Below are 18247 nucleotides of genomic sequence, written 5' to 3' on the forward strand. Positions count from 1 at the left end.
TGATGAATTATGTAAATAATTAAGCCAAGAAATGTCCATCTAAATAATTCTGTCAGTCAAAAGCATTAATAATTTTGTTTTATTTCATTTCAATAACCATCCGTTCCTATTTGAAAAGCTGGACTGTTGAGGAACATTTCTGAACTGTAAACATGAGATGAGGAGCAGCGGGAAACTACATAAACTAGCAGAGAAGTGCAGCTAAAATAGTGGCGCTCAGGACTTTTCAAGAAGACGCACGGACCATATCAAAAGCAAACATCGTCCAGCGATAAGACCGACGAATATTTGTCATGTTCTCTGACAGAAAGTGTGATGCAAGGCGGTGTGAGGAAATCACACATGGTTGTTGCAGAAAGACGTGATGAACGGCAACAGCTTTCAGGAGCTGCTGCTGAGCCAAAGCTAAACCCGTGTCAAGGCATTTATTTATTTATTTATTTACTGTCATTTAGGCCCAGTAACAGGTCATAAACACCGATAAACTCTTTTACTTTACGCTGTGTGTCGTTTTCATGATGAACGGGCCAAAACCAAAAACAACCACCCAAAATGACCTGGGAAAAATGAAGGTTCCACTGACTTACATTATTACAGTATCTGTTTTCCTCACTGTTGTCGTTTTGGCGATATGAGGTTTTTGCTCCGACTATGTTCCACAGCCCACACAAGGAACACAGAGTGCATTAATACAGAACCAGATTTTAGAACCAGAACTGCTTTAGAACTGATATTTTGATTCTATATGGCGCTAAAAAGAGTTCTGTTATTATGATGATGCCAGTCTTGTAACAATAGAGGAACCCAGATTTTTGCCATTTCAAGCAGGAAACATTTGTACACCAAGCATGTGTGGACCAGTAGATGACCTCATCTTCTAAGGCTCCAATTAACACCTGACCCCATGCGTGGTCAACATTTTTTTGATAGAATGTACAAGTGGCCTTCCTCGTCTTTACTTCCTACTCTGGCTTTAAAAAAGGACGTTCCTTTCCCACACCGTCCCTCTGCTATCAGATTCAGGCGCAGGAACTCGATCTGCCAGGACTGTTCAGCCTGAGGCTTCGCAGACACCCCAGGAGACGAGCCCTCGGTTCTACTACGGAAACATGATACGGGAAGACACTTATCAGGTCAAAAGAGAGAGAAATGCTACTGCTGCTGGCCTTTGGGGGAGGGCTCCACCTCTCAGACGCTTTAGACTACAATGCATTTGGGATGGATTGAAAAGCTTCTCTTCCGTTTCCAAAGAAATGGTTATTTAGTTTTGCCATGATTTGATTAGGTTTTAATATTTTATGTGTTATGGATGTCTTGATTTTACAGAGCTTTAATTTATCTGAGGCAAATGCTCAGAAATAACCACTCCTTTCTCACGCTACTCTGACAGGACACGTCTTCTGCGTACGTAGAGATAGGAGTCACGCTGGTGCTTTATTTTGAGTGGCCCTGTTTAGATGAAATAAACACTCAACAGATTCTCAGTAACATTTCATCAACACTCCCGAGACGCAGCAGCAGGGAAAACATCCAGGAGATGATCACGAGACTTTTAATTAACTGTAAATAAAACGCGTTTAATCTGCTGAATTCGGTTGTTTTTCACTTTATTTGGAGAGTCCAGGTTCCTGAGAGCAACTGAACATCTAACAGGGTCAATACTGACCATCTCACCATCCAACCACACTGACACCATCCTGTACCTGGAGCTTCACTGGATATGGGTGAGGTTAGGGTTAGGATTAGGGCCAGAGTGAGGATTAGGATTATGTTTAGGGTTGAGGTTAAGGTTAGAGTTAGGATTAGGGCCAGAGTGAGGATTAGGATTATGTTTAGGGTTGAGGTTAAGGTTAGAGTTAGGATTAGGGCCAGAGTGAGGATTAGGATTATGTTTAGGGTTGAGGTTAAGGTTAGAGTTAGGATTAGGGCCAGAGTGAGGATTAGGATTATGTTTAGGGTTGAGGTTAAGGTTAGGGTTAGGAATAAAGCTATGGTGAGAGTTCTGATTAGGTTTTGGATTAAGATTAAGGTTAAGAATCCTTTATTGATCCCAGAGGGAAATTGTATTTGTTACACTTGCAACCATTTATGTAAAAGAATAAACACTTTAATCATTTAAAAGAAAGATAAAGAGAAATTTGTAATATTGTACATGAGATTTAAGATCTTATGAATACAGTAAAGTGGCTGTGATAATAAATATTAAACATCTAGTATAAGACAGTTCACATTACTGTCCCTCTGAGTTTCTGCACACAGTTATTATTATTACACATATGAACAGTTTGGTATTGAGTTCTGCGCAGATGATCCACACACTGAGGGAGGAGTTATAGAGTTTGATGGCCACAGGTAAGAATGACCTCCTGTGGTGCTCTGTGGTCATTTCAGTAGGATTATGTTTAGGGTTGAGGTTAAGGTTAGGGATGGGGTTAGGGCCAGCGTGAGGGTTAGGATGAGGTTTTGGGTTGAGGTTAAGGTTATGATACATATATGAACATATATATATATGAACATTGGGTAAGTTTAGGTTTTGCTTAATCTAAGTACCACATTACATCTACTTAATGTATCAACAGTATTCAGGTGATTCACTACTGCTACTTCACTGATATGTTGTTGATGTGTTATTGATAATCTGTGAAGAGTTTATTAATCATCTTCAAAGGACCGCTCCAAAAAAAGCGTTACTAAAATTACTACTATTACTCCGACTAAAATCAAAAACTAAGACTGTAACGGTGCGACAGTTTCAGTAGAAACAGTAGAAAAATCTGAAAAATAAATGTAAATCTGAAAATAAAACATTTCAAAACACTCTAATTATGATTATAATGATTTTTATTCAGTTTCACACGGATTATGCTCCATTTTAATGAATAATGCAGCTGGTCAGTTTAAGTACTGACGATATCCACAGTATGCTCGGAAAAGTGTGCCGTGGTCTGCGGTAACATAATGTACAATAACAACATATTGCTCCCTCCATCACCAATACAGCCTTCTCTGAGGGTCTCTGAGGGTCTCTCATCACCTTTGGTGAATGTGGAGATTTAAACAGTAACTTTGGTGACGGGAGTTTAATTAATAGTTAACGTCAGACACTCAAGCTTTTGCGCATATCTTAATTATGCTTTTATGACATGCTGTCTTTTCAGTTTTGGGAGGGGGAAATAAAATGAAATGTTTTTCAAGGTTTTATGTGATTAAAGTTTCTGTATTGTTTATATTGTATTTGCTCTGTTTTCCAATTTTACCTACTTTTTATGTCATTTTTGAGCCACCGATCTGTGTCGTATACAATCAGATGTCTGTACAATCAAGACATGTTTACTGATAAAACACAATCAGAAGTAATAACTGAATTAAACATGAAAACATGTGACGTTACAGACCTAAATAAACACCTACGACACAACAGGCTGGTGGATGAAGTGCTGTTACAGTGTGAACACAACTGCGGACTGTGGATCGTTTGTTTCCCAGCGTGTCCGATCGGTGCGTCCCGGGCAGTGAGTGGTCAGCTCTGAGGCTAATGTTTAACTGATAACTGGGAAAAGCGAAGCGCTGTTGCTCCTTCATGACACACACAGCTCTATGAAGGATAACCGACACGGAACTTTATCATTCATGAGACACTGCCGATCTGCTCAAAGCAGGCACATTAAAACTTTATTACTCTTTAATATTCAAAACACTCACAACTTCAAGACGACAAGACGAGGAGAAAATGAAGTAAAGCAGCATCAAAGAGAAAAACTCACCAGTTTAACTTCAAAAACCGTTTTATTCCCCTGCAGTGATCAAATCCTCAGAACCTCCTCTCCCTCCGACAGCGCTTCTCTAACTGTGACAACCTGCTCTTCAGCTCTGTCCATCCTCACTGATTATCCCCTCCTCACCAGCCACCCCTTAAACTCTCTCTCATCTTCCCTCCCCCTCTCTCTCTCTGTGTCTCTCTCTCCCTCTCTCTCATCTTCCCTCCTTCTTTCTCTCTCTCTCTGTCTCTCTCTCCCTCTTTCTCATCTTCCCTCCTTCTTTCTCTCTCTCTCTCTCATCTTCCCTCCCTCTCTCTCTCTCTCTCTCATCTTCCCTCCCTCTCTCTCATCTTCCCTCCCCCTCTCTCTCTCTCTCTCTCTGTGTCTCTCTCTCCCTCTTTCTCATCTTCCCTCCTTCTTTCTCTCTCTCTCTCTCTCTCACTCTCATCTTCCCTCCTTCTTTCTCTCTCTCTCTCTCTCTCTCTCATCTTCCCTCCCTCTCTCTCATCTACCCTCCTTCTTTCTCTCTCTCTCTCTCTCTCTCTCTCTCTCTCACTCTCTCATCTTCCCTCCTTCTTTCTCTCTCTCTCTCTCTCACTCTCTCATCTTCCCTCCTTCTTTCTCTCTCTCTCTCTCATCTTCCCTCCCTCTCTCTCATCTTCCCTCCTTCTTTCTCCCTCTCTCTCTCTCTCTCTCTCTCTCTCTCTCTCTCTCTCTGTCATCTTCCCTCCCCCTCTCTCTGTCTCTCTCTCTGTCTCTCTCTCTCTCATCTTCCTTCCCTCTTTCTCTCTCTCTCATCTTCCCTCCTTCTTTCTCTTATCCCCCCCCCTCTCTCTCACATTTTCCCTCCCTCCCCCCTCTCTCTCTGTCTCTCTCTCGCTCATCTTCCCTCCTTCTTTCTCTCTCTCTCTCTCATCTTCCCCCCTCTCTCTCTCTCATTCCCCCTCTCTCTCTCTCTCTCTCTTTCTCTCACTCATCTTCCCTCCTTCTTTCTCTCTCTCTCATCTTCCCTCTCCCTCTTTCTCTCTCTCTCTTTCATCTTCCTTCTCTCTCTCTCTCTCTCTCTCTCTCTCTCTCTCTCTCTCTCTCCCTCTGTCTTTCTTTCTCTTGGTTTCTTATCATTATGTCCTTCCCTCTCTCTCTCCCTCTCTCCCCTTCCCTGATCCTACTCTGCCTATTGAATTCTGGTATGTCCCTTATACAATTATCAATTATGATCATTGTCAATACAGTACCGTACTGCGCAAAAGTCCATGCAAAACATTAAAAACTTATTCTTTTTAAATATATTTCTACAGAGATTAGATATAATATAATCCAGGCAGCGGAAAATAAGTGGAAAAAACACCGTTACCAAAACTGGTTTCCTAAACAAACAGAAATCAGATGGAATCATGGTAGGGTCACATTTACACCCATATACCGTACACACACACACACACACACACACACACACACACAGGGCCATCTCTGCTCGCAGCCCAAAGCCCCTCCTCCCCCTCCCCTCCTCTAATTTGATAAGAGAACAGAGATGAGGCTGGGCTGACCCAGCAGACTGAGGCCCTCATCAGAGCACGCCTCACTTTTAAAAACATCTCCTGTTTCTGCAGCCCAAAGCCAGGTTAGCAAGGACACGGCTGCTGGCTGCGCTGACCTTTCCCATCACACTGACCACGCTCTGCTCAGGTGAACTCCCAGCACCACCTGTTTTTACACACAGACCTGCTGAGCCGAGACGGTAATGAACTGAAAGTTCTCATTTCAGAAGTTTGTTTTCAGTGTACTGATTGAAACATGCTGGCACTTTCCACCTTTATAAAAACGCCATCTGTGTCCATAAACATTCAATCTGTTGTGTCGGATGGATTATTGTGATTTTTCGCTTTTGGCAGTTGCTCCCATTCAGTTCAGTGGATCCAAACTCGAGCAGAAAACTATAAAGGTTAAGCATATGCTGTGCAAGAGGAAATGAAAATGGAAAAAAATCCCTTTCTGATTAAGATCTAAATAAAGACACAGCATGGAGCAGTGCAAACTCGCTCACCTTATAGAAGCACTGTATCAATGCAAAGCTGCAACAGCAGCTCAGCATAATAATGCTGGCAGTACCACAAAGGAACCATATTGTTGGTGACCAGTGGTAATGACCGCACTGAAATGTAACCAACATTAATTAACTCTCCACTGCATGCATTATGAGAGGAATTCGTTTTTTAAATACTAATGTGTGCAGCGGTCCTTTTGGTTTACGTTGCCCTGAGGCAACACTGTGCGACAAAGGGAAGAAATAACATAACAGCCATGTTCTCTGAAGTGGTGAAGCCTGGCTTGTGATTCGCTAAATCCATTCCACTGTTGGATAACGTTGCTGCTAGGCAACAAACCTATTTCTGTAATTCTCATAACAAAAATAAATAATACTGGATGTTAAAAGAGGTTTAAAAGTGTCCACTACGAGAGAGTATGACCAAGTACATGCTTTTACTGGCTTACTCAAACTTTGTCACTGTTGTTAACCCCATCACTGTTGTTAAATATGAGAAAAACAGGCTTGTTGCCCTGTGGCAACATCGTGCAATAGAGGGTTAAAACTGACATCCAGGAATTTTATTATTACTTCCCTGACAAACGTAATTCTAATTAAATATGTCCCACAAAGTTATATCACATGTGTAAGTTTAAGGCCAGATTCTCTAATCTCCGTTGATTAGATTCAGCACAATAAACAATAAGCAGCCTCTGCAGTGTTTTTATGGCAGCAACAATATGGTTAATTATCTACACTAAAGTCTGCTCCAAGGTAAACAAAAAAGATCATGTTGAAACTCCCATCCCACCAAGAAGACACTAACCATATGACATCTCAGTCAGTGAGGTCCACCCAGCCCAAACGGCGAGGACCATAATGACAGTGCTCCTGGTTTTAACTGCAGGGTCAATTCGGACGTTTACTATAATTAACATAAACATCAGGGCAGCAATGCCTGTTATAGGACTAGACTTTACTTAAGGCAAACGCAGTGTCCAGCTGTGGGTGTAAAGTGAGACCAGAGCATCGGGTATCACAAGCTGCACATCTGTCTGGAGACAGAGGCTGGAGTCCGGCTGGAGCAGCTGCCCCTACTGCCCTGAGCCAGGGTGATTAACACCTCACTCACAGCTGGTGCGACACTAAATAGGCCACTGTTCTACTATAATATTAATATAACTCTAAAAGCACAAAATAACACAAAATACATGGCCAAATTCAAAGAACACGGAATAAGCACCAACTGACAACTGGAAGAGTCAAGTGGCACGACTAACCTCGTATGTGAAATGTACAGCCGTGTGCGAAAGTTTGGTAAAATTATATCTTTTGCTGGTTTTCTAAGTGGAAATAAGTTCTCTACAGGCATCAAACTGTAATAAAGATATATATATAATATAATATATAATGTGCCAGAACTTTTGCATAAGCTTGATTTTATGTTTTATTTTCCCCATTATGTTAAATTCAGCAGATAAACAGTCACCGTGCATTAAAATGTGCTGGGGCGTGCTCTCTGTGGAGGGTGTGTTAACCCATTTTCGCTTTTTTGCATACAAGCAAACCTCAATTTCATACGGAATATGTTCTTAAGTTCTCAACATCGCCATACAAATAATTCAGAAGAACAAGTGTAGACGTGAGTCATTTACAAATCACAAATGTAGTTATGTTATAACTGAAGTTCGGGGGGCGGGGCATGCCTAAAACCCCTCCTTCTTCCCATCTAACCCCCTATAAATTCACATCCTCACATTCTGTTCCCATGACAAAGGGTTTGCAATCCCCACGACCACCCCATCGCCACTCTGTCCCTCATTCCTGCGTCCATCTTACTACAGCTATGAGGGGGTCTGGCCTTCTAGCAAAAGGCAGAAGCTGCACAGAACTCCAGTCCAAGTTCCCAGAGTCTTCAGTCTTCCTTCACACAAGTAAGGCACAGTCTGAGCTCACAAAATTATATTAGCCTTGAGGACAAAAGCTGGCTTTTAAGCCCCGTCCTTCTTTAAGTGATTTGCATATAAATGTTTCCAGCAATGGTCATTGTCCAAAAACAAGCCCAAAACGTATTCAGATAAGATAGTCACAACTCTGATAAGGCTATTAATGTAACTTCACAAAACATTCAACAGAATAGCATTTGAAGAAGAATTTCAACACAGCTTCAAACAGACGGCTGACCCTATGGAAAAGCCTAGAGAAGAAGCTTAAGCGTACAAAGACGGTTTTGGACTCTAGAAGAGTCTGAAACTCCAGCCGGCCTTTGACAGAGAACCTTATCGAAAAGAAACTTGGTTGGGAAAACTGCTTCCTAACACAATGAAGGTATAAGGTATATGCATAAGTATGGCAACAATTACCAAACAGTTTTTGGGACCACTGTAGATACAAGGCTCAAAATTAGCCCAGTGCATTCTCTCCATAATGTCTGGTCTGCCAGGTCCTCCAGAACCTTTTCATAGCAGTCACCAACTTATCCTACAAATAAATAAATAAACTAATTAATAACTCATCCTGCAGCCTCTTGCAGAACAACAGCCCTGATATCTGTCTGTGCAGTGTTTGAGAGAAAAAAAGACAAAATAGTTTAAATCATTTTTTTATTTTAATGAACTGGATTTGGAATTCTCTGTTATTTTCACTTCCTGTTTTGGTGATTGATGGATTTAACTCATCTCTACTCATAGGAGTTTCATGTTTATGGACCATAACAGTCTCACTGTACCACTATCAAAGGTTTGGACTTCAGATGGAACGTCACTGGAGCTTTTCACTAACCGGACGGAATAAAACTTCCTGTAGTTCAATAAAGACAAAACAGAGTTTAATTTATTTGGGAATGGCAAAGACCGTAGCAGTACCGTAGAATCTAAAGAACTAGTACATAACGTCAGTGTTTCTAGCTCTTCTCCTCTGTAACTGTACTTTTTTATATCCTAATTTAACTTTTAATTTGAGTTTTAATCAAATAATTTACTCTTTTAAATCTTTTGCTTTAATCATGCTTTTGATTTCTATTCTCCATCACTTTTTAACTGTAAATCACTCTGAATGACAGCGGTGCACGAAAGGTGCTACATAAATAAACTTGCCTTGCCTTGGAAGCTTGCGTTGATGTACACACACATTCATGTCAAACTCACATTTGTCAAACCATAAGTTACGCATAATTTTCACGCATGATCCTTCTGAGACAAAAAACACATGAATGTTTCATAAAAAGCTCAGGGGTGCGCAGAGGAAACCCACATGCCAGTAGAAGTGCAGCAACATCTACGGAAAAGTAGCTTCAGTGGAAGAACCTACTGAGGACTGAGTACTGAGTAAAACTACACTGGAGCTTCTTAGTACATCCAGCAGCACTGCTGTGTTCCAGCACAGTAACTGAGGTTTGGACCTTTTATTCTAAAATAAAATATTAAAGAGCTATGGCCAACTGCCAAGCAGTGCCAAGGCTGCTACCAACAAACCAAAAGGAAATTAAACACAAAAAAAGGAGTAAGTGACTAAATGTTAATGATTAAAAAGGAACAGAGATAGAAGATCAGATTTATCGCATCACAGATATAGAAGTAAATGTATTATCATTAAAATCCCAGAAAGAACAAACCCATCCAAATGTTACTCGAGTACATTTGCCTGTGTAAACATAACAAGTCATGATCCACCTCTGCTAAGCATTAACCAGAGGGGCAGTCTGGCAGAAGTAGACACTGACACTCAAACTGCTCACCAGATGGCCAATATGAAGAATTCAGGTGCTGAGCCCACGGTTACCAAGGAGACTTTGAAAAGCAGGACACTGTCAAATGTTTTTCTTTCATACTTCGACGAAGGCTGGGGTCTGATCCCACATCCTATATCAGAACGCCTACACTGATGCAGCTGACAGATAGTCCAGAAGTGCAGAGCGCGCCTCCCTCTCTAGCAGAAAAGTTCATGCAAAGAACCGCCCTTTATCAGCAGAGCTCAACGGAAAACCGGGTTTAATCCTGGACGGTGTTAGGTATGTGCGCATGAGCTTGACCTGGGCAGTATTTGAGTGGTGCAATTAAGTCCTGCCAGAAGAACCTAAGCAGCCACCCAGCCATTCCCAAATGGAAAATTCCATCACATCAGAGGGGCAATTTGGAAACATGGGGCAAAAACAATCAGTCAGGAGCTTTCGCTGCCCCATCCTACGTATGCACAACACAGACCTTGACCTAGACTGCTGCGTGAATGTGTGCTGTGCACAATGTTAGTGGCTAAGAAGAAGTTGGTGCTGTAAGTCAGTTGTACAGTAAACACAAATACTATAAGATACACACCACGTACAAATCGTCAAAGTATGAGATTACTGCACAAAACACTAGCTGTGGGTAGCTGCTCCCTTCCCCAAGTGGATGAATCAGATGAGTAATGCAAGTGTGTTAACAGAGCACTTGGTCAAAACTTGTTGAAGGACGTGTCTTCCAAAGATGTGAGTGACTTATCTACTACTGTCATCATATCCTCATCAGTACAATGTTGGTTTTGCATTTGAGACCTAAACATCAAGCCAGACCTTCTTTTTGAAGCTGTGGGTGCAACAATAATATGTAAAGACATATGAAATCATCTAAAAAAACTCCCAGAAAATCCAATCCAACACTTCTACCTTTCAAATTATTATTTCAGGCTTTACTGGGTGACCTGCAGCTTCACACACACACACTATATTTCAGTGTACTTCTTTCCTACCGACTCAGTAATGCTACTTCTTTGATTTTTAAAAAAATCTTACACAATGTCAGTTTCTGCTGCAGGGGTCCGTGCCACCAAGGGCCTCATCACCATCTCCCCCACGTTGCCTTTTTGGGCTAAGCCCGGCTGGGTTACATGGGCTGCCCGGCCACCAGGCACTCGCAGAGGAACACTACCCACAGATCGGGCTCCAGGGGTTGGTCCTGGTAACCCTCTCCTGCGCAGGGTACATGGTTTTCTGTGTCCTTTTGTCATGGAGGGTTTTTGGATTGAGTTAGTCTGGGTCTTCGCTCCAGACTTGGGAGACCCTACCGGGAACATATTGCTCCCAACGGCTTAGCTCTGAAGTCCCCTAGACCACAGCAAGGCCCCGATCCAGGAAGGGCTTTGATCACGCTTTGAGTACACATTTGCTTTGCCACCTATAGACTGCTGAAGTCATCATTATGAGTCTTCGGAGTCATAATTCCAAAGATGTCATTGGATCTTTGGAATTATCTCTTCGTTAAGGAGTCATAGTAAGAATATTACTACATCCATGCTACTTGCAGTCTTACACTTGCGAGCGTTGAAATGACGTCGCAGTGAAATGACGTGCATGAAGTCTACTATTAAACCAGGCGTATTAACAGTACCAGTTACCCAAACTCTAGGCTAAAGCATGTTAACCACCACGTTTGGCAAAGCTTGCTTGTTTGCATGGAGCATTTAGTAGAGTTATAATGTCAGTTCAATGCACAGCAATGCATTCCATTCCTATTTTGGCACTAAAGCAGGCATGCCACGGGGACCTTCCGGGCCAAAGTGCTGCACAGATTAGCGTTTACCATGAAAGCAGATTAGCTGAGGAGCTGAATCAGGTGTGTGTAATGAGGCAGTGTGCTGAAGTCTGCAGTGTTTTGGCCTGCGAGGACTGGAGCCTGACCCATATGCTTTAAAGCAACACTGTGTAGGATCTGAGGATTTCGAGACCTCCCGGACCCCTTCCCCTGGGGAATGAAGCTGACTTTTGTGAGCACATTGAAAGAGTATTCGAAGAGAACTCTTGGTGAAACACAAGGATGAGAGTGAATTTTCTACTGTCATGATATCTTCATCAGCGTAGAGTTGATTTGGCATTTGAGACCTCAAGCCTTTTATGAGCCTGTGCATGTGACGTTGATATGAGAAGACATATGATGTGGTCTGAAAAAACCTTCTTCAAAACCTTTCCCAGTTCCTCTGACGTTTAAATGATTATTTCCTGCTTCGCAAGGCGACAGGCAGTGGCGCGCAGGTACCGTATTTTAGCGTGTTCTTGTCTCCATACTCAGTAATACTACTTCTTTTAATGTTTTAATAGTTTTGCATTAATGACCTCGTAATTCGAAGGTCGCGGCCCCACAAATGTGGCGTTTATTTGCATGGGATTCATTAATTCTGAACGTTCTAGAAGGAAAAATATCAAAAGCTATCGTTACATCACAAACAGAACATGTGACTTTCCAAATACAGCAGGTGTCTTCAAAGGGTTACAGCAAACTTTCAAGTTCACTGAATCAACAGCCTCGACTGAGCCCCCTCCACTGAGTACATGAAACATTTCTGACAGAACAATAGCGGAGCTGAAACAGCCATCACAGCACTCAGTCGCACTGCCTTAAATCACAGACTTGATCCTTTCACTGGCTTCTGTGCTTCTCGGATATCAAAGGTCTTCCATTGCCCTCAAATAATGCACTTCCATCCCTTTCAGCCTGCAACATGAAAGTGAATCCCACACTCCCCCTCATATTTCTCACTGCTATGCAGACAGCGCGATGCTTGAAAGGACAGTCAATCATAAACTTTTATTCCATCCCATGCCCTTTTTCTTCTTAAGCTCAGACTGAGCTTCCTGGCACATACAGAAAGTGTTTATTCAGCGAAGCGTCAGTGTTTACTTAGAAGGCTTTTCTCCCATCCTTTAGGCAATGTAGCTTCTCTTTGTGTGAGTTTTAAACCATCTGGCCTTATCACCCTGGGAAAATGACTCGAGCCCAGTCTGGTTTATCCCTGCCTTTACCCGCTCCATACGCCACGACGGCAACGGCTGTAATTTTGAGCAGTCTCTTCACATGGAGGCATTTCTTGCCAAGACGCTGGCTTTGCGTCGTGGCATTTGCTGCTGCCCACAGCAGGGCGTACATGAAAACACACAAAGAAAGTGGCCAGAACTGAGTCATGTTCCCAAATTCAATTATGCACAAGATGGGAGTGACTGGCTTTAAAGAGTCATAAGAATAGAGAATGAAGACACGCAGTCCACCTACTTACAGGCCGAGTATTGGTGACTCATTAGGTTCAGAAACTTTTATAATAACGGGTTTTTAAAGACTGCTTGCTCTCTTTATACTCGTTATATTAAACAGAACCTCGTATCTCCCGAACGGTAACTTTACAGGAGAAGGAAAAAACATACTGTACTTTTAATGTAAGTCAATGGAACCGGACGTCTTTCCAAGTCGTTTTGGGTCATTTCTTTTGGTCCAATCATCATGAAATTTACATATAATGTAATGAGTATCAGGCATTTTCAAATTGTGCCAAAAACTGAAAATCGACAAAAATGGGGATAACAACAGTGATATGGTCTTTATAGTTTTGCCCACAGCAGAAAACTATTTACGTGGGCTGATGCCGATTTTCCCAATATTTATTATGTACATATCTGCAGGTGCATTTATAAAAGAATATAAGGAATTAGAAATCTATCTAGATTATATTTCTGCAAATTCTCATATCAAAAAATAAATAAAAGGAATTATAAAATTGTAAAAAATCTAAAAGTGCCCAAAGAAACATTATGACCAAATCTGCTTTACTCAACCTCTTCCCTTCATTGTTAACCTTGTCATTGTCTTTAAATACGTATAATGCTACTGTGAAGTGAGAAAAATGGGTCTGTCGCCCTGACGCAAGAGGGTTAAGGGTAGGAGCAATTATTTTTCATATGGTGTTGCAAATCTATGAGGATACGAAACTGCTTGGCGTGATAAATATGCAAAAACAGAGGGAATCCTTTTTCACGGCACTGCACCTACCGATCCCGATTCCAATATGGTCTTAAACCTATCCACCTAATCCATCGGGATGAAGAATTCTGTTCCTGAATGTTTCCAAATTCATTAATTTCATGTTTTGCGAGTAACAGTACTCGCGTTTGTTTATGTACACTTCTCACTAATAATTGCTGGGCTGTCAAGCACTGTGTAAGCTTGAAAAGGTGCTGAGTAGAAAGTAATTAATGTATGTTGTCACTGGCGGATATAATTACAGACATTTCCACATACTTTCTATGCAAACACCAGGTAAATAACACGGCGGCGCAACATTGATAAACAGCAACTGAAACCGGCTGCTACATGTTTCCTGACTCCAGCATGGCACTGAGAAAGTGCTGTAAGCGCTACGTAGGTAGAGGCAGGAAATAAACAGTTGGTCCAGTCGCTGTGGAACAGACTGGCTGCCAGGATTCCCACTCACACGCTTGCCTTTGGCGGCTATCATAACCATTGTCATCCTGCCATGGAGCCTGTCTAGGACTGGGTGGGTGGAAACATCATTCAAAAGTACTGCAGTGTGCCCGAATGTTCCATAAGTGTTCCTAATCTTTTCCGCTTTCTCATGCGAGGTGAGTCAGAAGAGGCTTTTCAGCTACTTTTGAATGGCATGCAAACAGCGGTCAGTCCACTCAAGGCCTTCGCTTATTCTATAGGCTGGTTACATGACAAGTCGTGGGCTCGCTTCGTTAATGGTTATTCTCTGTTGAAAATCCTGCATAATCCATTAAGCCTAATCTGCATAAAAGAAAGGTTTCGTGAACATGGATTAGGCCTAATCCACGACTAAAACCCACTTTCAGTGGCAAGAAATACGTTTAAATTGGTGTGGTCTAAACAATCTAATCCACATGGGAGCTGTGACTACTTCAGTGACTAGGTTGCATATTTGCTGTTGTTGGACGAAAACCTCGTATCTCCAAAACAGTAACTTCGCAGGAGGAGGAAGAAACCTGCTTTACATCAAATGTAAATCAATGGAACCAGAATTTTTTCCGCGTCATTTTGGGCCGATTCTTCAGTCCACTCTTCACTAAATTAAGATAAGATAAGATAAGATAAGATAAGATCATCCTTTATTAGTCCCACTGCAGGGAAATTCACAGTAATACACAATGATGTCAAAAACTAAAAAAACTACAAAAATGGAGATATGAGGTTTTCTTCCGACAGTAGCGACACATGACGTGGGAAAGCAACAGAAGTCTCTCACTACTGCATACAGTACTGTGCAAAAGTAAGAGACCACCCAGTCATTTCCAGTCAAAATGGCCGTAATTTAAAACGTTAGAAAATCACACAGAAGCCAGTCAGTGTTCACTGCGTCCAGTCTGCACAAACCTGAAGGCGAATTTTTCCAAAGCTCAGTCTTTTTTTTTTTTTGCTTCTTACAATCCAAGTAATCCCAAACGCATTCAGTGACACATTCTGATGTTGGTGGTCAGTCCGTTATTCAGCTTCTTTGTTTCAGCTCCTTTTCTCAGTGAGGTTCTTCTTGAACAGCTACACGTCCTTTCAGACCCACAGCAATGAGTGGTCTTCTCACAGTGGAGGGATGGACAGAAACTCCTGTGGATGTTTTCAGATCTGAAGCAGCTTGATGTTCTCCTCTCTCTCAGAGATCAAAGCTTTCAGGGCTGTTTATCTGCTGCGGCAGTTTTGGTGGTATATCAGGTTTTGAACAGTTGTTATGAGGCCTATTTTCTCCATTTCGTTAAACCATTATTTGAAATTCCAGATTTGAAAACTCTTGGTATTTTAGATCTGCTCTTCTCAGAAATATCGGAATCTGAATTGTTTTGAATGTGATGGCTGTTCTGACTGGAAATTAAATAAGTGAAGGGTGGTCTCTGACTTCTGCACAGTACTGTATATGACTGCCAGTGTATTAACGACGAGGCCTGTCATATTTATTACATAATTACCTAATTGCAATTATCTGAAATCATCCCAGTTAGTTGAGATTATTGCAAATTTATGCTATTTATTCTGCACCAAGCTAAATAAGAATTAGTACATTGGGTTGTAGCAAATAAATGTAAATAAAAAAAGCAATAAATGCAGTTCACAGGATTTATAAACACAAAAAATGCTCTAACTAGGAGTTCTAACACGTTTAGAGGGCACACAAGTTCTGTTTGGCTATCTGTCAGCTATGCACCTAATGCTAACATCTTTAACATGTACGCTGAGAGAATTTACAGAAGAAGGAGGACACATTCTTGGCTTGTTATGGAAGTTGATGTAATTAAAGTGGCCAATTAGGCCATTTTAGCCTGGTCTTAATCTTAATAGCTGCATACAGTGAAAAAGACATTAATCACAATTATTTATATTACAATCAATCACCAACTGAAATGTCATGATCGTGACAGCCGTATTAATCACATCCTTAAGAAGCACCGCGTTAACTTGGAAGAAACAACCCGAGACACTGCAGGACGTGAAGGTGACATTCCAAAGCTGGCTGGCCGTCTCCCCATTCCAGGGGAACCTCGTTTACCTGCGGCCAGCTGGCTCCGGCCTGCCGTTACAGAGACGCTGCATGGACCCTGACCTTGAGGCCACGGGAGGGTTATGGAATGTCTTTGTGTTTCCCAGACACACTGAAAGTTCCAGTAAGGAAGATAAAGAGAGCAGAGGAGTTCCTGTTGTGAGTTATAGTCACTCAGTTAGGCAAATTCCAGAAACTGGACGTTTCTCGTCTGTTGAGTGGACACGGACTTTACCCACAATGGTGGACTGACGAGCAGCGCAGGCTGAATGACAGCTAAATGTGTTACAGCAGGCCGTTCTTGTGGACTACAAGTGATCTTGAGATTTACAGCCAACTTGATAGTCCAGACACTTTCCTAGGCCCTTCACTACGGACGGATCAGACAAAAAGGAAAGAGACAGAAGAGAGCAGCTGTGAAGAAAAGGGATGCGAAGAAGTTCAATGTACATTTCAACCCCTTACACCCAAAGCTGTAGAGCAGCCACCTAAATATTCTCCTCATCTTGGCCATTAATGCAATTTAGGCTCATTCAGTTTAGGCCATGGCAGGTTCCACTGGCTGTCCACTGCACTAGACGTTCATAAAGACGGCTGATGAGTCATTTGAGAAAACTGCTTTTAGTAAAGTAAGTAAAGCCTCGTTCTCTGGTCTCAGATAAAAGTGATGAGTTTCTTCTCTGTTACATCATTTTATGGTTGAATATATGGAGAGCACTAATATAGAGTGTGACACGTGTGATTAAGGAGAGACAAGAAGCCTGAGTTGCCCAGCTTGGCTTGACTGCCCTGTGGGCTGCGTGTCCTGATCCTCTGATGTGCAGCATTAGGGAAGCCGGGTGCAGCTGGCCTGCTCAGGCCAAACGGGGTGAAGTGTATTTCTCAAGGATGGAGCAGATGAGCCCTGGAGTGAAGCCCTCATGGCCTCTGATTTCCAAGAAAACCAAGCACAGGTATTAACCCATCCACTGCACACGCCGGACGCCTCTGCCGGGATAAAGATTATTGTATTTCTCCATTTGCAAGCAAGGATTTCAAACTCTTAAGCACCGTGTCAAACAATGAGAAGTATCTGTGTTGAAACTGCATCAATTAACCCCTTAAAACCCAAAGCCTTTTCACATCCTAAAGCTTATAATCCAGTAACTACATGGACTACAATGCACACCGAGTTATTATTAAGGTGTGTGATAAAAGTCCTGTCCAAACACTGCTTCAGTGAAAGCATCCCAACAGAATGCATCCATCTCTAAACTCAACCCCCCAATATTTATACAAGGCTCCTTTTTATAAAGCAGCTCAAGTTCCAGTGGATAATCATTTCTAAGAGGCTATTAATGCATGCATGTCTAGACTTCCCCATAAAGACTGACTAGTGACTCATAACGACTGCCCTGGAGGATGGAAATGTGACCAAATATATAAATAAAAACGCGTTGGAGTTGCTTCATTAGTCCAAACAGGTGATTATATGAAAACCTGTAGACGCCAAAATGACGTTTTCATCTAACTTGTGTTGTTATTATTGTAGACGCGTCTCCATCCAGATTCCATGGAAGACCGTGAGCAAGACTGGCTACAATACAGGAGGTAGAAACACTGAACAAATCTCTAGAAGGACTGAAAATACCTCGGCCCCCCACCCCCGCCCGTGTGTCAGCACAGTGGGGGTCTAGCCAGCAGCGACAAACGTTCAGAGATAAAGACTCCGGCGGAATAAGACCCTCAATAACCGCTAATCAGTGACCAGCACAGCAACTGGTGCCAACCTCGGCGCAGAGCGGGGGAAAGCGACTCAAACAGAAGTTTATCTCCTGGCGGTCCGGTTTCAGGAGTCGGGTCCAGAAGCACTCTGCTTTCTTGCATAGCCCACATTAGTAAGATTCCTGTGGGGAGAGCGCGTCAGCGAGCGGAGGTCGGCGGGGAACTGGCTTTAGGAGTTCCAGCACGGCAGGCGCTGCGCGGGAGCCGTGAGCCGAGCAGCGGAAGTTCAGTTCACAGCGGCTTTAGGAACAAGTTTCAGTTACTTACACGGTCCCGGTCCGCAGGCGGCCGGCGGTCGAAGCAGCGCCGAGTCCGGGAACCAGGAAAGCGGAGACGCTCAGCTCCACATAAATAACGAGCAATGGCGGGTCGCGGTAGCCCTGTCAGTACTGCTCTC

At 42.5% G+C, this 18247-nt stretch overlaps 1 protein-coding gene across 2 annotated transcripts in view; it reads right to left on the reverse strand.

Moving 5' to 3' along the window:
- LOC108442730 (solute carrier family 45 member 3) overlaps positions 1 to 18239 on the reverse strand; it is a 40731-nt gene extending 22492 nt beyond the window's left edge. The window contains exon 1 of one of the 2 annotated variants that reach the window (XM_017722911.2): positions 18118 to 18239. The gene's annotated coding sequence lies outside the window, so the exon portion shown is untranslated. Of the gene's footprint in view, positions 1 to 3764; positions 3868 to 18117 lie in introns of those variants that run through there. The other variant, XM_017722910.2, reaches the window with a different exon arrangement.
- Positions 18240 to 18247: the final 8 nt, after the last annotated feature.

Source organism: Pygocentrus nattereri, chromosome 8 (assembly GCF_015220715.1).
Source record: "Pygocentrus nattereri isolate fPygNat1 chromosome 8, fPygNat1.pri, whole genome shotgun sequence".
In the NCBI taxonomy this organism is placed as follows: domain Eukaryota; kingdom Metazoa; phylum Chordata; class Actinopteri; order Characiformes; family Serrasalmidae; genus Pygocentrus; species Pygocentrus nattereri.